This window comes from Sus scrofa, chromosome 5 (genome assembly GCF_000003025.6).
Source record: "Sus scrofa isolate TJ Tabasco breed Duroc chromosome 5, Sscrofa11.1, whole genome shotgun sequence".
Classification (NCBI taxonomy): Eukaryota; Metazoa; Chordata; class Mammalia; order Artiodactyla; family Suidae; genus Sus; species Sus scrofa.
Window position 1 is genome coordinate 44,175,126 of NC_010447.5, and position 22,671 is coordinate 44,197,796.

General features: G+C 40.0%; 1 protein-coding gene across 3 annotated transcripts in view; it reads left to right on the forward strand.

The window, feature by feature from the left end:
• Positions 1-22,671, forward strand: part of TMTC1 (transmembrane and tetratricopeptide repeat containing 1) — a 309,190-nt gene that overhangs the window by 261,416 nt on the left and 25,103 nt on the right. The gene's annotated exons all lie outside the window — the stretch shown is intronic.

Below are 22,671 nucleotides of genomic sequence, written 5' to 3' on the forward strand. Positions count from 1 at the left end.
TGAATCTTTAATAAAAGAATACTTCAGATGCATAAGCAAGGCACAGAGAAACTATTAGAGGAAAATCCACCTGGCCTCACACCTTTTGAGGGCAAATGATTTCATTTCTTCAAGGTATAAACTTACATAACAAAGGAAACCATAAAAAAAAAAAAAGACAACTTACAGAATGGAAAAATATGGCTTCAAATGATGCAACTAACAAGGGCTTAATCTCTAAAATATACAAACAACTTACACAATATGGCAAGAAAGCCAACAACCCAGTGGAAAAATGGGCAAAAGGCCTGAATAGACATTTCTTCAAAGAAGATATACAGGTGGCCAACAGGCACATGAAAAAAATGCTTAACATCAGTGACTGTTAAAGAAATGCATATCAAAACTACTCTGAGGTACCATCTCATGCCAGTCAGAATGGCCATCATTAATAAGTCCACAAATAACAAATGCTGGGGAGGGTGTGGAGCAAAAGGAACCTTCCTACACTGTTGGTAGGAATGTTAATTGGTACAACCACTATGGGAAACAGTATGGAGATACCTCAGAAAACTAAATATAGAACTACCATATGACCAGCAGTCCCACTCTTGGGCATATATCCAGACAGAACTTTCCCTGAAGGAGACCTATGCACCTATATGTTCACTGCAGCACTATTCACAATAGACAAGACAACCTAAATGTCCATCGACACATGAATGGATTAAGAAGATATGATACCTATACACAATGGAATTCTACTCAGCCATTAAAAAGAACAAAATAATGCCATTTGTAGCAACATGGAGGGAACTAGAGACTCTCATACTAAGTGAAATAAGTTAGAAAGAGAAAGCCAAATACCATATGATATCACTTATAGCTGGAATCTAATTTGCGGCACAAATAAACCTCTCCACAGAAAAGAAAATCATGGACTTGGAGAATAGATTTGTGGTTGCCAAGAGGGAGGAGGAGGAAGTGGGATGGACTGGGAATTTGTGGTTAATAGATGCAAACTATTGCCTTTGGAATGAATAAGCAATGAGATCCTGCTGTATAGCACTGCTGTCGCTTTTCTGAACAACTCTTCTCTATGCAAAACATGGTTCTCTCAACTTGTTTCTCATTTACTCTGGCTTCTAAACACTGTCTGGTCATGTGCTTTTCATAGTCTCTGGATGGTCCATTTTCTTTATGACTCAGTGGCTCGCATATGTTACTGGCTCTTTGAACTGTAGTTCAGTAATTTCAGGTGGAAGGGAGATACTTCCCTGGCTTGAGACTTTGTTTCTATTACATGACACCCTAAAATGAATGATATTAGCTGATTAGCATCCACATGACACTCTGGCTCAGATAGGAGATACAGTCAACTGAAATCCTTAAAAAATGTGAATGCTTATTAATCTGGGTCTCATCCAGTTCTCAGATAAGTTTTTATAAACTGGGATAAAAGAATCATTTCATTCTTTCTTTATTTTTTTATCCTTTTAGGGCCACACCTGTAACATATGTAAGTTCCCAGGCTAGGGATTGAATCGGAGCTGTAGCTGCTGGCCTGTACCACAGCCACAACAATGCAGGATCCAAGCCACGTCTGTGACCTACACCACAGCTCACGACAACCCAGGATCCTTAACCACTGAGCAAGGCCAGGGATCGAACCCACATGCTCATGGACACTAGTCTGGTTCATTATTACTAAGCCACAGTGGAAACTCTAAGCATTCTTCTTTTTCTGTATTTAATTTCAACTTCTTTATATCAGCCTGAAATTTCTAGGGTTTGAGGACTTTTTAGTTTTTTTTCTGCCATTTATTGTATCAGCGACCATTTCTAGATGTTTCATTTGGCAATGAATAAGAATTCTTCTAGTTACTTTATGTTTTGATTTTTTTCTTAAATGGTGCAAAGGTAGGTAGCAGGTAGGAAGCCCAACATTGTGTCTTTAGAATCTTCTCTTGAGGTTCATCTCAGTTTTAGTCAAGACTCTAGGTTATTCAAGTTTTGATTAATTTATTGAATTATATTATCATCTAGCTTACCTCCCTCGGCCTTAGCTATAAGGATGTTCAAAGACACCTTGTCAGACTCCTGCTGACATCCTTCCCCTGATTTAAGGTTGTGATTCTATCAAAAACGGGAAGCAAGATTCCTTCGGCATGCCCTGCCTTTACTGCAAGCATACTGCTGACTGACTCTTGACACCATTTCCTAGCTTCACTGCCAATAAAACTAGGAATGTAATAATCCTTTCTAGACTCTCTGTCTGGAATGAATATTGTGCTCCTTACCCTGTTGGAATTTGAAGATAGCAAGTAAATCTCTTTGGACACAGTGGAGAATTTGAGAAGGGAAAATTTGAAAAGTAGGTCAATAAATTGAAAACACACTGTATGGTGGAGAGTATTAAGGGCCACTGTGGAGCACAAATTTGAAACTGATAGATAATAGGAAGCAAAGTGAAGAGTCTGAGGAAAGTGCTTTGAAGCATGTGAGGAAGAAATTCTTATGGAAATCTGGGGGTCTTTCGGCGGAAGCTTTTCAGTGCATTCTGGTGTGAGTAGTTGAGAGCCTTGTTTCAGGAAGGTGGTGTGGGAATGGATAGACTGTCTTTCCGAAGAAGAATCCTTTTGTACTTAGGAACTGTCTGCATATGAAGGCTGAAAAAAAAAGAAGAGTAAGAACTCCAGAGCAGAGCACCTAAAGGACAGAGAAGATACATGACCACTGATCACTGTGGGGAAGCTGTGGAGAAGCAAGATTTTAGGAAGAGAGGACATGAAATCAGCTGCAACATTTTTTCTCAGTTATATAAATTATATAAAAATGTAATGAAAAGTATGGAGGAATCAGAGAAAATAAATATACTTTTCACCCATAACATCTGGGAATAACAAATATTATCACTTTTTAATATCTTGGTCTTTTTTTTTTTTTTTTTGCTCTTGACTTTTCAGGGTCTTACTTGCAGGATATGGAAGTTCCCAGGCTAGGGGTCAAATTGACTGGAGCTATAGCTGCCAGCCTATGACACAGCAACTCGGGATCCAGGCCGAGTCTGCAACCTACACCACAGCTCATGGCAAGGCCGAATCCCCACTGAGCAAGGCCAGGGATCTAACCTGTATCTTCATGGATACTAGTTGGATTTGTTTCTGCTGCACCAGGGTGGGAACTCCTCCTGGTCTATTTAATATATTTATTTTTTTAATCGAGGTATAATTGACCCATTACATTTTATTCGTTTCAGGTCTACAACATAATGAATGATTCAATATTTGTATGTTTTGCAAAATGATTATCATAATAGGTTCAGCACCATACATAGTTACAAAGTTTTTTTTTTATGATGAACACATTTAAGATTACTTTCATATGCAATTCAGTGTTATTAACTGTAGTCACCATGCTGTACATTATATCCCCAGGATGTACTTATTTTAAAACTGAAAGTTTGTATCTTTTGAGCTTTTTACAGATTTCATCCACCCCCATCCTCTGCAATGTGTTCTCTGAATCTGTGGGTTGCGTGGTTTGTTTTTTTTTTTAACTTTTTTGATTGAATTGTAGTTGAGGCTCAATGTTATAAGTTACAGGTGTGCGATATAATGATTTGCAATGTTTTAAGATTATACTCCTTTTATAGTTATTATGAAATATTGGCTACATTCCCTGTTGTACAATATATCCTTGTAGTTTATCTCATACATAATAGTTTGCACTTCTTAATCCCCCAACTCTACTGGTAACCACTAGTTTGTTCTGTGAATCTATTTTTTCGTTGTTGTTATATTCACTGGTTTCTTGCATTTTCAGATTCCACATTTAAGTGGTATCGTATACTGGTTGTCGTTGTCTGATTTATTTCACTTAGCATAATACCCTCTAAGTCCGTTCATGTTGTTGCAAATGGCAAAACTTCGTTCTTTTTATGATTGAGTATACATAATATGTAATTAATATACAATATATATCATATCTAATATATATCATATCTTCTCTATCCATTCATTTGTTAGTGGACACTTAGGTTGTTTCCATATCTTGGCTGTTGTAAATAATGCTGCTATGATGGTTTTAAATTAGTGTTTTCAGGATTTTTTTGGATATATACCCAGGAGTGGAATACTATGTCAAATGGTAGTTCTATTTTTAAGTTTTTTGAGAAAACTCCATACTGTTTTCCGCAGTGGCAGCACCAACTTACATTCCTACCAAGAGTTTACTCCACATCCTCGACATTTGTTGTTGTTCATTTTGATGATCGTCATTCTCACAAGTGTGAGGTGATATCTCATTGTGGTTTTGCTTTGCATTTCCCTGATGATTACTGATGTTTAGCATCTTTTTGTGTGCCTGGTAGCTATCCGTATGTCCTCTTTAGAAAAAAAAAATGTCTATTCAGGCCCATTTTTTAATCAGGTTTTCTTTTATGTTGAATTATATTAGCTCTTTATATATTTTGGAAATTAACCCCTTATCAGTTATATCACTTGCAAATATTCTATTTCAGTAGGTTGTCTTTTTGTTTTTTTGGATGCTTTCCTTTGCTGTGCATAAGCTTTTAATTACATCATTTTTTTTTTTAATTTTCACTTTTGTACCCTTTGCTTTAGGAATTAGATCTAAAAACACATTGCTATAACTTATGTCAAAGAGTGTTTTGCCTATGTTTTCCTCTAGAAGGTTCATGGTTTTTGGTCTTACATTTAGGTTTTGGATCCATTTTGAGTTTTATTTGTATATGGTGTTAGAGAATGTTTTAATTTCATTCTTTTACATGTAGCTGTCCAGTTTCCCCTGTACCTGTAATTGAAGAGACTGTCTTTTCTCCACTGTGTATCCTTGCCTCTTTGTTGTAGATTAATTGACAATAAGTATGTCAGGTTATTTCTGAGCTCTCTATTTGTCCAGTTGATCCATGTGTCTGTTTTTGCACTAGTACTATACGCTTTTGATTACTGTAGGTATGTAGTATATTCTGAAGTCAGGGAGTATGATTCATGTTTTTCGTTTTTTGATATAAGGGAATCATGTAGTATTTGTCTGTCTCTGGCTTATTTTAATTAGAACAATGTCCCTACGGTCCATCCATGCTGTTGCAAATGGTAAGATTTCATTCTTTTAATGGCTGAATTATATGTCATTGTGTGTGTGTATTTGTGTGTATGTATGCATATATAACATTTCTTTATCCATTCATCCATGCCGTAGTGAATGGGAGGGTGCAGGTATCCTTTCAAGTTAGTGGGTTTTTATTTGTTTGCTCAACATTCACATATAGTTTATATCCTCTTCTTTTCACTTGCAGTTAAGTTATAGTTATAAATAATATTACACATATTTTCCTGGTGCTAAATGGCCTTCAAAAATGTCATTTTAATAGCTGCTTATTAATTTATGAAAATGATGAATTATAATTTTTTTAATAATATCCCAACTGTTGTTCATTTGGGTTCTTGTGTGTGTGTGTGTGCGCGCATGGGTGTGTGTGAACTTTTTTTTTTTTTTTAAATGATTTTTATTTTTGCCAAAAGCTACTTCTTTTTATTTATTTATTTATTTTTATTTTCCCACTGTACAGCAAGGGGATCAAGTTATCCTTATATGTATACATTACAATTACATTTTTTCCCCCAGCCTTTCTTCTGTTGCAACATGAGTGTCTGGACATAGTTCTCAATGCTATTCAGCAGGATCTCCTTGTAAATCTATTCTAAGTTGTGTCTGATAAGCCCAAGCTCCTGATCCCTCCCACTCCCTCCCCATCCCATTAGGCAGCCACAAGTCTTTTCTCCAAGTCTATGATTTTCTTTTCTGAGGAGATGTTCATTTGTGCTGGATATTAGATTCCAGTTATAAGTGATATCATATGATATTTGTCTTTGTCTTTCTGGCTCATTTCACTCAGAATGAGAGTCTCTAGTTCCATCCATGTTGCTGCAAATGGCATTATATCATTCTTTTTTGTGGTTGAGTAGTATTCCACTGTGTATATATACCACATCTTCCTAATCCAATCATCTGTTGATGGACATTTGGGTTGTTTCCACGTCCTGGCTATTGTGAATAGTGCTGCAATGAACATGCGGGTGCACGTGTCTCTTTTAAGTAGAGCTTTGTCTGGATAGATGCCCAAGAGTGGGATTGCAGGGTCATATGGAAGTTCTATGTATAGATTTCTAAGATATCTCCAAACTGTTCTCCATACTGGCTGTACCAGTTTACATTCCCACCAACAGTGCAGGAGGGTTCCCTTTTCCCCACACCCCCTCCAGCACTTGTTATTTGTGGATTTATTAATGATGGCCATTCTGACTGGTGTGAGGTGATATCTCATGGTAGTTTTGATTTGCATTTCTCTTATAATCAACGATGTTGAGCATTTTTTCATGTGTTTGCTGGCCATCTGTTTATCTTCTTTGGAGAGATGTCTATTCAGGTCTTATGCCCATTTTTCCATTGATTGATTGGCTTTTTTGCTGTTGAGTTGTGTAAGTTGTTTATATATTCTAGAGACTAAGCCCTTGTCAGTTGCATCATTTGAAACTATTTTCTCCCATTCTGTAAGATGTCTTTTTGTTTTCTTTTTGGTTTCCTTTGCTGTGCAAAAGCTTTTCAGTTTGATGAAGTCCCATGGGTTTATTTTTGCTCTAATCTCTATTGCTTTGGGAGACTGACCTGAGAAAATATTCATGATGTTAATGTCAGAGAGTGTTTTGCCTATGTTTTCTTCTAGGAGTTTGATGGTGTCCTGTCGTATATTTAAGTCTTTCAGCCATTTTGAGTTTACTTTTGTGCATGGTGTGAGGGTGTGTTCTAGTTTCATTGCTTTGCATGCAGCTGTCCAGGTTTCCCAGCAATGCTTGCTGAATAGACTTTCTTTTTCCCATTTGATGTTCTTGCCTCCCTTGTCAAAGATTAATTGACCATAGGTGTCAGGGTTTATTTCCAGATTCTCTATTCTGTTCTATTGGGCTGTCTGTCTGTTTTGATACCAGTACCACACTGTTTTGATGACTGTGGCTTTGTAGTATTTCTTTTTTTTTTTTTTTTTTTGTCTTTTGTCTTTTTTTGTTGTTGTTGTTGTTGCTATTTCTTGGGCTGCTCCCGCGGCATATGGAGGTTCCCAGGCTAGGGGTTGAATCGGAGCTGTAGCCACCGGCCTACGCCAGAGCCACAGCAACGCGGGATCCGAGCCGCGTCTGCAACCTACACCACAGCTCACGGCAACGCCAGACCGTTAACCCAATGAGCAAGGGCAGGGACCGAACCCGCAACCTCATGGTTCCGAGTCGGATTCGTTAACCACTGCGCCACGACGGGAACTCCCTGTAGTATTTCTTGAAGTCTGGGAGAGTTATGCCTCCTGCTTGGTTTTTGTTTCTCAGGATTGCTTTGGCGATTCTGGGTCTTTTGTTGTTCCATATAAATGTTTGGATTGTTTGTTCTAGTTCTGTGAAAAATGTCATGGGTAATTTGATAGGGATTGCATGGAATCTGTAGATTGCTTTGGGTAGTATGGCATTTTTACAATATTGATTTTTCCAATCCAGGAGCATGGAATATCTTTCCATTTCTTTACATCTTCTTTGATTTCTTTGATTAAAGTTTTATAGTTCTTGGCATATAGGTCCTTTACCTCCTTGGTCAGGTGTATTCCGAGGTATTTGATTTTGTGAGGTGCAATTTTAAAAGGTATCGTATTTTTGTATTCCTTTTCTAATGTTTCATTGCTGGTATACAGAAATGCAACTGACTTCTGAATGTTAATCTTATATCCTGCTACTTGGCTGAATTTGTTGATCAGTTCAAGGAGTTTTGGGGTTGAGTCCTTAGGGTTTTCTATGTATAGTATCATGTCATCTGCATACAGTGACAGTTTGATCTCTTCTCTTCCTATATGGATGCCTTTTATTTCTTTTGTTTGTCTAATTGCTGTGGCTAGGACTTCCAAAACTATGTTGAAGAGCAGTGGTGAGAGTGGGCATCCCTGTCTTGTTCCAGATTTGAGTGAGAAGGCTTTCAGTTTTTCCCCATTGAGGATTATATTTGCTGTGGGTTTATCATAAATGGCTTTGATTATATTCAGGAATGTTCCCTCTATACCCAGTTTGGCAAGGGTCTTGATCATGAATGGATCTTGGACTTTGTCAAATGCTTTTTCTGTGTCTATTGAGATGATCATATGATTTTTGACTGTTTTTTTTTGTTAATGTGGTGTATGATGCTGATTGATTTGCGTATGTTGAACCATCCTTGTGAACCTGGGATGAACCCTACCTGGTCATGGTGTATAATTTTGTTGATATGTTGTTGGATTCGGTTGGCTAAGATTTTGTTGAGAATTTTTGCATCTATATTCATCAATGATATTGGGCGATAGTTTTCTTTTTTGGTGGTATCTCTGTCTGGTTTTGGAATGAGGGTGATGGTGGCCTCATAGAATGTCTTTGGGAGTCTTCCTTCTTCTTCAACCTTTTGAAAGAGTTTAAGGAGGATGGGCACCAATTCCTCTTTATACGTTTGATAGAATTCACCTGTGAAGCCATCTGGTCCTGGACTTTTATTTGTAGGGAGTGATTTTATGACATTTTCAATTTCATTTCTAGTGATCGGTCTGTTCAGTTGGTCTGTTTCTACTTGATTCAGTTTTGGCAGGCTGTAAGATTCTAGAAAATTGTCCATTTCTTCCAGATTGTCAAACTTGTTGCCATATAGTTGTTCATAGTATTCTCTTATGGTTTTTTGTATTTCTGCTGTATCCGTTGTGATTTCTCCTTTTTCATTTATAATTTTGGTGATTTGGGTTCTTTCTCTCCTCTTTTTAGTGAGTCTGGCCAGGGGTTTGTCAATTTTGTTCACCTTTTCAAAGAACCAGCTCTGGGTTTTATTAACTTTCTCTATTGTTTTTTGAGTCTCTATTTTATTGATTTCTTCTTTGATCTTTATAATTTCCTTCCTTCTGCTGACTTTAGGACTTTTTTGTTCTTCTTTTTCTAATTCGTTTAGGTGGAGGGTCAAGTTGTCAATTTGGGATCTTTCTTCTTTTTTGAGAAAGGCCTGTATTGCTATAAATTTCCCTCTGAGCACTGCTTTCGCAGCATCCCATAGATTTTGAGAGGTTGTGTCTTCATTATCATTTGTTTCAAGGTAGTTTTTAATTTCCTTCTTGATTTCCTCATTGACCCACTGGTTTTTTAGTAGCATGTTGTTTAGTCTCCATGTAGTAGGTTTTTTCTCTTTCCTTTTCCCATGGTTGATTTCTAATTTCATGGCATTGTGGTCAGAGAAGATACTTGAGATAATTTCTATGCTCCTAAATTTATTGAGGTTAGCTTTGTGTCCCAATATGTGGTCGATTCTTGAGAATGTTCCATGAGCATTTGAGAAGAATGTGTATTCTGCTTTTTTTGGATGTGGTGTCCTGAAGATATCAATGAAGTCTAACTTTTCTATTGTTTCCTTTAGGATCTCTGTTGCTTTATTGGTTTTCTGTCTAGAGGATCTGTCCATTGATGTGAGGGGGATATTAAAGTCTCCTACTATGATTGCATTCTCATTAATATCTCCCTTTATGTCTGTCAATATTTGTTGTATGTATCTGGGTGCTCCTATATTTGGGGCATATATGTTGACGATAGTAACATCCTCTCCTTGGATGGATCCTTTAATCATTAAGTAGTGTCCTTCTTTGTCTTTCTTTATGTCTTTTGTTTTAAAGTCTATTTTGTCTGATATGAGCGTTGCGACTCCTGCTTTTCTGTCATGTCTATTGGCGTGAAATATTTTTCCCCAACTTTTCACTTTCAATCTTTATGTATCCTTTGTCCTAAGGTGAGTTTCTTGTAGACAGCATATTGAAGGTTTTTGCCTTTTTATCCACTCAGCCACTCTGTGTCTTTTGATTGGGGCATTCAGTCCATTGACATTTAAGGTGATAATTGATAGATGATTATTTATTGCCATTTTGAACCTCGTGTTCCAGTTGATTCTATGGTTCTCCATTCTTCCTTTCTTTCTTTTTTTTTTTTTTTTTTGGTTGGATGGTCTCCTGTTATTATCTGCTTGAGTGTTTTGTTTTGTTTTGTTTTGTTTTTTCATTTTTTGCTAATGCAATATTTGGTTTTGGCTTGTGGTTGCCCTGTTTTTTAAGTATGCTAACCCCTTCCCATAATTGTGTGTTTTAGCCTGATGGTCCTGTTAAGTTCAAACACTTCATTACTATATTAAAATTAAGAAGAGAGACATACAAACAAACAAAAAGGGTTATTTACTTCCTAACATCCCTTGCCCACATTTTATGGTTTTGATGACTCTTTTTTATTTTTTTCTTTTCAATTTTATTTTGTTTGAAGCATGTTCATGATTAAATCTGTATGCTGGCTTATTTGAGTGACTGCTCTCTGATTGCGGTTTCCGCAGTCCTAGTTCTTCCTCTTCTTTTTTTTTTTCCTTTTTTCTTCCCTTTCCTTCCTTTCTTTTTGGTTTAGAGAAGCCCTTTCAGTATTTCTTTTAGCCTGGGTTTTGTGTTGCTGTATTCTTTACGTTTTTGTTTGTTGGAAAAAATTTTTATTTCTCCTCCTATTTTAAGTGATATTCTTGCTGGATAGAGTATTCTAGGTTGCATATTTTTTCCTTTGAGCACTTTAAATATCTCTTGCCATTCCCTCCTGGCCTGTAGTGTTTCTGTAGAGAAATCAGCTGATAACCTTATGGGGGTTCCCTTGTAGGTAACATTCTGCTTTTCTCTTGCTGCCTTTAGGATCCTCTCTTTATCACTAACTTTTGCCATTTTTATTATGATGTGTCTTGGTGTGGGTCTATTTGGGTTCAATTTGTTTGGGGCTCTCTGTGCTTCCTGTGTCTTGAACCCAGTATCCTTTAGATTTGGGAAGTTTCCAGGGATAATTTCTTCAAATATATTTTCCATTCCCTTATCTTTTTCTACTCCTTCTGGAATTCCTATTATGCGTAGATTGGCCCGCTTTATATTATCCCATAGGTCTCTTATATTGCCTTCCTGTTCTTTGATTTGGTTTTCTGTCTGCTGACCTGATTGGGTGATTTCCATTATTCTATCTTCCTTATCACTGATTCGTTCTTCTGCATTATTCATTCTGGTTTTTACTGCCCCTAGTTCAGTTTATATCTCTGCAAATGAATGTTCTAGTTTTTCTTGGCTTCTCCTTATATGTTCTAGTTCCTTTCTGAGGGTATCTGCATTACTGTTCATATCTTCTCTTAATTCCTTCAGTATTTTCACTATTTCTCTTTTGAACTCCAGGTCTGTCTGACTGCAGAGATCTGTTTCATTGTTGACTGTTTTGGGTGAGTTCTCCTATTGGTTTGGCTGGGTGTGGTTTCTCAGCTTCTTCATCTTGCTTGTTGTTTTCTTTTTCCTGAGGGAGTTGTACTCTCTGTGACCAGGCAGCGTTTGCTTTGTCACTGCCCTGGAATGTTTCCTGAGGGCTGGCGTTGTTGGTCAGTCTTTTTTGAGGCAGTGTGGCTTTTCTGGAGTGTTGATGGGGCTAACAGGGTCTCTATGAAGCAAAGGAGGACTTCCTGAGGGCAGACAGGACTGGGAGGTCCACACTACGATGGTAGCAGATTTCACTCGGTCGGGCAGAGCTTGCTCTGGTGTTTTTAGGCTGTGGGGTTCTTGCAGGGGGTTGGCGGTGTTGGGCAGCTGTTCCTCGGGAGTGCAGCACCCCCTGAGGGCTGGAGCAGTTATCTGGGTAGCTTCGAAGCCAGGAGGCTCCTTCCCAGGGCATCCTGACTCAGAAAGACCGTCCAAGAATTAGGCAGATCTTTTCACGGCCCGGCCGGGCTTGTGTAGCTTTTCTGGGCTGCAGGGGGTCCTGCCTGGAGCTGGCAGTTCTATGCAGCTGATCCGTGAGAGCTTGGCACCCCCTGGGGTCTTGGGAAGCTAGCTGGGCCACTGCCAACCCAAGAGGCTCCTCCCCAGGGCAGCCCGACTCAGAAAGACTGTTTGAGAATTAGGCAGATCTTTTCAAGGCCTGGCTAGGCTTGATCTAGCTTTTCTGGGCTTCAGGCCTTTTCTCGGGGGCTGCTGCTGTTTGGTGCTGCTCTGCGGGGGTGTAGCCCCTCCAAAGGGCAAGCAGGCCTGTGCAGGGACAGCCCCTGCAGTGGTAGACTTAAGGCAATTGTTGAGGCCAACCCTCCCGGATGGCAGGCAGCCCCAGGTCCAGCGAGTGCGTAGGGGGTGTAGGGGGTTGGGGGAGGGGATGCACTGGGAAGCACAGCTTTCTGCTAGCTAGCGGGCCGGTAAGCTTGCTGTGGCATGGGGAGTATTCTATGGGGACCCACCCCTTCTTCCCTCCCCTCCCCAGCTCGGGTGCAGACCAGGCTCTTCTCCCAGGTTCCCTCTGATGTGGCTTTCCACTCCCCCGCCCCTAGAGTATTGCTCCCTTCCTCTGCGACAGCTTTGCTTTCTAGTCTCCCAGGCAGTCTCTGCCCCGTCAAACTTGACAGACCAGTTTCTAGACCTCCCAAGCAGTCTCTGCTCCACCCCACCCCCCAGCCCTTTCCTGAGGACTAACCTCTGGAGCCGAGGTCTCGGTGCCCAGCCCCGACCCAGACATCTCAATTTTTGGTGACTGTGCCCATAGTTTAGACGGTCCGTTCAGTTCTCGATCTACTTTTCAGAACTCCAACTTACTGCTACACTCTTCTCTGCATCTGGAGATTCCTCTGGTTCGTTTGATCTTTCCCCCCAGTAGGTGACTTTCCAGGGTGCAGGATCCCTTTCTCCTCCGCAGTTCCCTTTCAGGAGCGCCCGTCCTGCTCGGATTCACCTTCTGTCACTCTCCTCTTTTCTCTTGTTTTACCTAGTAATGTCATGAACTTCTTGCCATTATTGGAGTTTAGGTTCTTCTGCCAGTGATTGGTTGCTGTTCTGTGGGAGTCATTTATCCTGTAGATGTGTTTTTTTGTTGTTGTTGTGTTTGTGGGAGAGGGCGAGCGTGTCCCCCTACTCTTCCGCCATCTTGTCTCTGAACTTTTCTTTATGGCTTTTTTAAAAACAATAGTTTGAATCATTTTTCCAATGATAGATTTCTAGAAGTAGAATTCCCATGTCAAAGAGTATCTGCATATTTCATGACTCTTGAGATGCATTACTAAATTGCTTTTCAAAAGAAACCAGTCTGCTCTGCCATCAGTAGTGTGTAGCCTTTAAGTCTTGAATATTCGTGGAACACTTAAATGGAAATAGCATATGGACAGATGACAGTGGGCGAGATCAAGGCTGGAAAGATCAATTTAGGACTTGAAATAAATGAATCCATATTATGAAAAGGTAATTTCTCTGAGGGAAAATAAAGAGTAGAGTAGAGGAGGGGAAACCTTAAAAGAATTTTTAATCTTTTCATTTTGTAGATAAAAATGGGAGGTGCACAGAACTAAGTGCTGCTTATTATCCTACAGATAACTAGTGTAAAGACCAAGACCAGAGCCCGGTAACTCGACTCCTCCCCCGCTGTTCTTTCACTGTATGATGCTGGGGTCCCATGATTGGACTGTGGTCTTGGCTCATGGTCATTGGGGTTGGGTGTACAAGGGTCCAGATGAGAGGGGGGAAGAAAAATGATAGAGGAAACCCAAGAGGGTGAGTTGTCATAGATGTTAGATACATGAAAGGATCCAGAAAAAGGCTGTTCTCTGTCTCCTGCCACAGAGATTCAAGCAAACAAAACAAAATAAACTCTTAGATTTGACATCAGGGTGGTCTCTGGGTAACTAGTGTATTTTGGCTCTCCGTTGGCATTCAGAACTGGCTGTACTCCAGCTTCACAGGTCAGATTGTAAATATTTACAGAAACACCATCATTTTTAACCAGCCTATTCTTGCCATAGATTACAGAGCCTGCATGATACAAGCAGTAAAGGAAATAAAGTTAACGTTATGACTCTGACCCACTCTAAGTTAGTGCTAGCCCCCAGTTTATAGCCTATCAAAAAACTGAATTTATTTGATGACACCTAAAATACTTTTTGTGTATTTTGGGGTATGACTTCACCTGATACAAGAATGAAAAGAAAAGTGGAACAATAAAACATAAGTTGGAATCTCCAATCAAGAGGAAGAGTGGTCTGGAGTCAATTTCTTACCTTTAACAAGTGTGAGCTTTGGGGTAGATTCTACCATGTATACCATTGCATGTGTGGTCACGTCACCTTGAGCTGAACCCTATCTTAATAATGTATTAATTTAATTAATCAACACATATTTATTGAGCACTTAAAGTATTAGAAATTGACAGAACACTGTAAACCAGATATAATGGAAAAAATAAAAAATCATTTAAAAAATTGTTGAAGTAGCAAGGTATGGGTCTTCACTCATGGAGCTTAGACTCTAGAAGGGAAAGATACTCCTAAGCAAAGAATTACCACCCTCTCCCCAACATGTTAACACAATGGTGACAAATGTGAAAAGAGAGAGACCAGTGAGGATGCTATAGGTACCTAACCTAATGTGAGAAGGGGCATGGGGACCAGGAGGCAGTGGCCAAAGAGTGATATTTAATCTGATGCCTTAAGAACATGTAGATAGCAACAAAATAGAAATTATTACAAAAAGCTTTCTGGTTAGAGGAATTAAACCATGTGGAGTGGACAACAGCATGATCCCTTCTTACTACGGAAGCAGAGTCATACGCCTGGAAGTGCAGAAAAGGAGGCAAAATGGCATGAAAAGCATTTGGAGATGGAGAAAGCTGCGGTTCTATGCAAAGTAATCCCCCCCCCAACTCTTTCCCTGGTCTCTTGACTTTGTTACACACCTGTGGTCGCTACCTTTGTCATACTTTCTCTCCAGCCTTTATTTTATGATTCTTGGCATTTCCTCTTTCAAGTAATTCTTTCTTAAATTGTCACAGGGTGATGTTGATCACAGGCTGCTGGATGATGAGAAAATTCAGGATTAGAAGTACCTAACATGTCCTTGGTGAGGCAGGATGCCAAGTGAATTGATTCATTTCAGTTGAATGAGACATCAGCTACTGGTAGCACGTTTCTCATAAATGTCCATATCAGTGACTAATGGGAGAAGACTCTTCAGTAAAGAAAATAAAACAAAGGAGAGGATGAGAAAGCAAGTATCTCTGCTTGGTGTTTTGAGCTGCTATGTCTTAAAAGAGTTTCTCAGAGAAGTCATTGACATGAGTTTTAAACTCATCCCGTGGTCCTCTACCCCCCAGGCTTGTAATAGTAAACAAAGTCATTTGGCTAATGGGAAGATACCTTATGACTCTGTGTGTGTTTATCATTGACCAGAGTCCAAGTACTTCCAGAAAGCAGCTCAGATGCACAGCCATAATGGCAGAGCACGCAACCTTCTATCCCTGTCTCTATAGCTCTTTCACCACTTTGGAACTCCACCCCCTACACCTGTTGTACAGTAAGGATATGTTGTTACAGGCCATTCATTAAGACAGCTATTCACAAAGGTTTGACTAGAGATCCCTGAGGTCCAAGAAGTTCTGTGCAGTTTTTTGTTTTTTGTTTTTTATTTTATTGGTGTTGACTTACAATGTTGTGTTAGTTTCAGGTGTATAGCAAAGTAAGTCAGTCATAAATATGTGTATATCCATTCTTTTTCAGATTCTTTTCCCATATAGGTTCTTACAGAATATTGAGTAGATTTCTCTGTGTGATACAGTAGATTCTTGTTAGGTATCTATTTCATATATACTAGTGTATATAAATTAATCCTTAATTCCTAATTTATCCCTACCCCACCCCTACATTTCCTCTTTGGTAACCAGAAATTTGACTTTGAAATCTGTGAGTCTGTTTTGCAAATAAGTTATTTTTATCTTTTTTTTTTTTTTTTTTTTTTGTCTTTTTTAGGACCACCCCCATGGCATATGGATGTTCCCAGGCTAGGGGTCGAACTGGAGCTATAGCTGCTGGCCTATGCCACAGCAGTGCCAGATCCAAGCTGCATCTTCAACCTATACCACAGTTCATGGCAATACCAGATCCTTAACCCACTGAGCGAGGCCAGGGATCGAACCTGCGACCTCAGGGATACATACTAGTCAGATTCGTTTCCACTGAGCCACGGTAGGAACGCCCTCTTTTGTGTCATTTTTATTAGATTCTACATATAAGTGATAGCATATATTTGTCTTTCACTGTCTGACTAACTTAACTTACTATGATCTTCTCTGGGTCTACCATGTGGTGCAAATGACATTATTTTGTTCCTTTTTATGACTGAGTAGTATTCTAGTGTGTGTGTGTGTGTGTGTGTGTGTGTGTGTGTGTGTGTGTATCCCACATTTTCTTTATCCATTCCTCTGTCGATGGATAATTAGGTTTTAATTAATATTAACAAGTAATTTGCCTTTTTTTACTCTCATTCTCTCCTGAATCTACCGTAGTTCTTTAGAGGCTACATGATGTATTCACAATCATGGAAAAAGTGTGAAAATATTCTCCCCTTTCCAACTAAACATCTTCATGAGATCAGGTTCATTTATACACTTCAACTAAAAGACATAGAAATAGATTAGTACAAAAGGAGATTTAGAACAAGCTGTCTTCTATCACGCCAGACATTGAAAAGACTTGGAAAAATTACCACTATTCTTTTTTTTTTTTTGGCTTTGGAAAATATATTTTTCCTATAAATGTGTTGCGTTTCACTTGTTTATTATTTAAAATATTTAATATCTAAATAAATATTAGTTTATATTAGTTTATTAAGTAAAAGTTTCTCAGCTTCATTTCTGTTGTGGTAACCATGATAGATGTAGCCCACATAAACAAAGCTCTTTGGGTTCTTAAGTAATTTTATTTTATTTTATTTTATTATTATTATTTTGTCTTTTATAGGGCTGCTCCCGTGGCATATGGAGGTTCCCAGGCTAGGGGTCTAATCGGAGCTGTAGTCGCTAGCCTACACCATAGCCACAGCAACGCAGGATCCGAGCTGCATCTGCAACCTACACCACAGCTCATGGCAACGCCAGATCCTTAACCCACTGAGCAAGGGCAGGGACCGAACCCGCAACCTCATGGTTCCTAGTCGGATTCGTTAACCACTGCGCCACGACAGGAACTCAGGGTTCTTAAGTAATTCTAAAGTGCAAGAGAGTCTTAAAACCAAGAAGTTTGAGGATGGCTGCATCACATAAGCCCAAGTCCATGTGTCCTCCTGGTTGCTGCATCTTGAAATATAAGGAATATTTTTCAGAGTTCCTGTTGTGGCTCAGTGGGAACATAGTATCCATGAGGATATGGGTTAAATCCCTGGGCTTGCTCAGGGGATTAAGGATACAATGTTACTACAAGCTGAGGCATGGGTCACAGATACAGCTCAGATCTGGTGTTGCTATTTCTGTGGCGTAGGTGGGCAGCTGAAGCTCTAATTCCATCCCTAGCCTGGGAACTTCCATATGCCACGAGTGTGGCCATGAAAGAAAGAAAGAAAGAAAGAAAGAAAGAAAGAAAGAAGGAAGGAAGGAAGGAAGGAAGGAAGGAAGGAAGGAAGGAAGGAAGGAAGAAAGAGAAAGAAAGAAAGAAAGAAAGAAAGAAAGAAAGAAAGAAAGAAAGAAAGAAAGAAAGAAAGAAAGAAAGAAAGAAAAAGAAAAACCTTTTCCAAAAGTGTCAGTTGGCCCAAGAAAATAAACTACAGTCAAAGGTCCTTTTTCAAAAGATCTGCCTCTCACTTTTCCTTCCCTGAGGTAAAAAGCATGCCGTGTTGTAATCACAGCATGTAAAACGTGGAGATGTTGACAGTTGTTTTCTTTCTCCCACAAGGCACATTTTATTACCACCCCACTGAAAATGCTTTTGAGCCTTAGAGGGCCCATGACTGCCATGCTGCTGATTTTTAACTATTGCCCCGAAAGCCAATTCCATGCTGAGGCAGCGTCTGGTTGGGGACTCTAGTGACAGTATTCTTCGTCGGAACCTTTCTCTGGGTCACAAGCATTCCTAATTAAAGTTGTCCTGTTAATAGCTTATATTCATTTCTTCTGAATCTCACCAGTCAGTAGAGACTGGGAATGATCCACTTAGGACAGGACATCTAGCCAGATGAGATCAATGAAATTGAACTTGAGGGATTAAGACTACTCCTTTTTCTGGAGTTCTCACCATGACACAGTGGAAATGAATCCGACTAGGAACCATGTGGTTTCGGGTTCGATCCCTGGCCTTGCTCAGTGGGTTAAGGATCCAGCGTTGCTGTGAGCTGTGGTGTAGGTCACAGATGAGGCTCGGATCTGGGGTTGCTGTGGCTGTGGTGAAGGCCAGCGGCTATAGCTCCAATTAGACACCTAGCCTGGGAACCTCCATATGCCGCTGGTGCAGCCCTAAAAAGATGAAAAGACCAAAAAAAAAAAAAAAATACTCCTTTTTAAGATAAATGGATGGCCTTTCCTGAGAAGGTGGAATTTATCTTCTATAAACAACTAGAAGGTAGTTTTCTTCTGTAGTAGCGGTTCCCTTCCCGTTTTGTGGGTTTTTTGGGGTTTTTTGTTTTAATAAGTAGAGTTAATCATTCTTTGAGATTTAAAATCAAGTGAAAGGAGAAAAAGGACACCCTTTGAAAACAGAATCTTGAGACTGCGTTGGGGTGGGGGTAGAGGGGGAACCTGGGACACAGGGATGTGATTACTTGCTCTTGACATAGATAGTCTTTTAAATCCCATTACTTCCTTGAACTTTGAAAACTGCATTTCTAGGGGAGACCTAGCTCATAAATCCAAAAAATAAGAGCAGTTTTAGATGAAAAAGTTGATCTCTTTGCCTATTTTGGAGCAGCAAGAATGTGGGAAAAAGGTAAAATTAAATCAGGCACAACAGTAATTGCACTTGAAAACTGTTGTCTTTGACTTCAGCAAGTTAGAATGTGACGATATCATTTACATCTTTCAGGAAAAACACCTTTCGACTCTCCCACAATTTAGTTATAAGGATTTTTTTTTCTTTATGGTGCACTGATGGCATATGGAGTTTCCCGGACTAGGGGTCGAATCGGAGCTACAGCTGCCGGCCTACACCACAGCCAGAGCACCACAGGATCTGAGCTACATCTGCGACCTACACCATGGCTCATGGCAACTCTGATTCCTTAATCCACCGAGCAGGGCCAAGAATCGAACTCACATCCTTATGGACACTATGTCGGGTGCTTAACCCATTGAGCCACAACAGGAACTCCATGAATGTTTTTAAGATCTCAAATAGCTGTAGATTTTTTTCAGCTTCTGTTACACAGGTGCTGGAGTTAATGGTAACCAGCGTTTCCAGGCATTTGGATGATGACAATGTAGAGAATCTATCTTGACACAAGTCTAGGTGTCACTCCTGGTTGCCTCCCTGACACCCTGTGCTTCTCCTATCATGACACTGTCACCCTACGTCACAGTTTCTTTCTTGTCTGAATCCCATTCAGTTGTGTGTTTGGGTCAGATTGTCTGTATCACCCACTCTTCTGTCTCCACCATGTACTTAGCATGTGGGTGGTACTACTACTTATATCACTGGGAGGTAGATGCCAAAGATGTGGAATGAGTAAAACAAAATATGTTTATTTAAGGGGCTCAAAGACAAATGAACTAACGAATACACCTCGATGTGAGCAGTGTACTAAAGAGCTAAGTACCAATGCTCTTGAACTCAGGTGCCTTGGCGTTGTTACTTTGGCCACATCAGGAGTCATGCTCATGGTGGCATTTAGACTACAGTTTCAAATGTCTTTCTCATCAAATCTCTTTAACTCTTTTTTTTTAGGGCCACACTCATGGCATATGGAGGTTCCCAGGCTAGGAGTCGAATCAGAGCTACTGTTGCCATCCTACACCACAGCCACAGAAACGCCAGATCTGAGCCATGTCTGCAACCTATACCACAGCTCACAGCAACACCGGATCCTTAACCCACTGATCGAGGCCAGGAATCGAACCTGCAACCTCAGGTTCCTAGTTGGACTCATTTCCACTGAGCCATGACAGGAACTCCCTCTTTAACTGTTGATGAGAAAAAAAATAACTAACTTGGGTGTTCTTCCTTTTAATTTTTCTTGATTATCTTCTGAGACATAGGCCAATAAATTGTTTAATATCTTAGAGACCACCAGAGGAAAAAAAATAATAACCCAAACTGGCTAATCCCAAACTGAGTAATCAGTTCTTGAAAATCTTGAGTTTCTTGTCTTACCTTTTGACCAGGGTTAGCATCTGACACTAGTGCCATTTTTGTTCTTTTGATTTTTTTGTTTATTGGGATTTTTGTTTTATTTTGTTTTTTGGGTTTTTTTGGGTGTGGCCTGCAGTATTTTGGTGTCAGATCTCAGTTCTCAGACCAGGGATTGAACCTAGGCCGCAGCAGTGAAAGCTGCTAACTACTAGACAACTAGGGAACTCCCCCACCTTTTTTTTTTTTTTTTGCTTTGTTTTTAGGGCCGCACTCACAGCATATGGAAGTTCCCAGGCTAGGGGTCGAATTAGAGCTACAGCTGCCAGCCTACACCACGGTCACAGGAGCACAGGATCTGAGCTACGTCTGCAACCTACACCGCAGCTCAAGGCAATGCCTGATCCTTAACCTACTGAACGTGGCCAGGGATTAAACACAAGTCCTCATGGATACGAGTCAGATTTGTTTCCACTGAGCCACAACAGGAACTCCCAGGGAACTCGCCCATCTTTGTTTTTAAATGTACTCAGGAAATACTACTCCTAGTAGTAGTGATAAGGATAGAGGGTAATGTGACGACCTGCTGACAATTTGGTAAGCATTGGTCTAAGTGCTCCACATGTTTTAATCCATTTAACCCTCACAAGCACCCTCTGAAACAGGTACTATTGTTATCCCTATTTTATGCTCGAGTTCGTAGAGGGGAAGTAAGGTCACAGGGACAGCAAATAGTGGGGTTGGGTTTCCAATCCATGCAGTCAAGCATGGGCAGCCCCATTCTTAATCACTATGCCATGCTTTCCAAAGCCATTGCAGAAAACATGTGCTGAATGAGTGGGTAAATGACTAAATATCCAATAGTGGAGTTCCCGTCGTGGCTCAGTGGTTAACGAATCCGACTAGGAACCATGAGGTTGCGGGTTCAGTCCCTGGCCTTGCTCAGTGGGTTAAGGATCCGACGTTGCCACGAGCTGTGGTGTAGGTTGCAGATGCGGCTCGGATCTGGCATTGCTGTGGCTCTGGCGTAGGCTGGCGGCTACAGCTCTGATTGGACCCCTAGCCTGGGAACCTCCACATGCCGCAGGAGCAGCCCAAGAAATGGCAAAAAGCTGGGCGAGAGGGAAGAAGTGGCAGGGATCGGGAGCTTGGGGTTATTGGATACAACTTGGAATGGATTTACAAGGAGATCCTGCTGAGTAGCATCGAGAACTATATCTAGATACCTATATTGCAACAGAACAAAGGGTGGGGGGAAAAATGTATACATGTAAGAGTAATTTGGTCCCCATGCTGTACAGCGGAAAAAAATTAAAATAATAAAACAAGAATAAATAAATAAATAAAAAGAAAAGGCAAAAAGACAAAAAAAATATGTGTGTGTGTATATACATATATACACATATATATATGTATCCAATAGTACTCTCTAGCTATTGATTTTATTGGAATCTTAAGTAAGTTGTGTCTTGCCTGTCTGCATTTAACACATGCATATACATGCTCACCAATTTGCTAGACCTTCAGTGGGCAATATCTTCATAAAGTTTTTCTTCTCTTTATTGGATTGAAAGAACATATTTTGAGATTTTTCATTCATCTTTAAGAGTTTTTTTTTTTTTTGAGTTGACAATTTATTGAGGTTGGGAAGTTAGAAAACATTTTTAGAAACATGAAAATCCATTTTTGCTGGGCTGTGGCTTTGTAAGAAATTTGCCAAATTCAAACCATATTTCCCCAAATGGTACTTGAATGTGTGGATTCAAAGAGATGGCGTTGGTAATTCGCAGAGAGTCAAGGGTCTTCATCTTTCAGTGTCAAATCAGATTTTGACTTATCAGCTTTTGGCTCAGCCCTCAGTGCATCTTTATTCACAAGCTTAAGGTGTCACATCTGAGGAAAATGAAACCATACATTCCCTTTTCATGTGTCTGGTTGAATGCTGCATAGTGGTAACTTCTGCTAAAATTATGGGCGATGTCCATGATCAGAGCACATGAAAGAAAAAGTTGCTGTGTGCTTTATGCCAAACCTGACCTTCATAGCATCGCTAGGAAATGAGGAAATAGTTCACTTGTAACTGTTAGAACCTGGGTAGCTTTGATTCATGAATTAGGCATTACCTTCTGTACTGTAAAAGAAAGTGTGATGTGATCCTTCTCAAATGGTTGTGCAAAATGTGCCTAAAATCAGTGAGGTGTGTTCAAGCAGGTCTTTAGAGTAGAAGAACAAAACAGTTAGAAAACGATTCACCGAAGCTGTGGCAGTTGATCTGGGCCTTGACACAAAGGTAGGAGTTAGAGGTGTATTTCTCAGGGGACATCTCTTGGAGGGATCAGCTCAGAGATGGAAAGTTCAGGCTGATACCTGAACATCTGCTCCCACAGATGGTTTGGTGGGATGGTTTGGTGGGCTATAAACATACTTAGCCAAAAGAAAGGATAAGGCAAAGCCCTCCCATAGTCAGCATCAGCTTCCCCCTCCCACTGCCTTGAAAACACCTCCCCA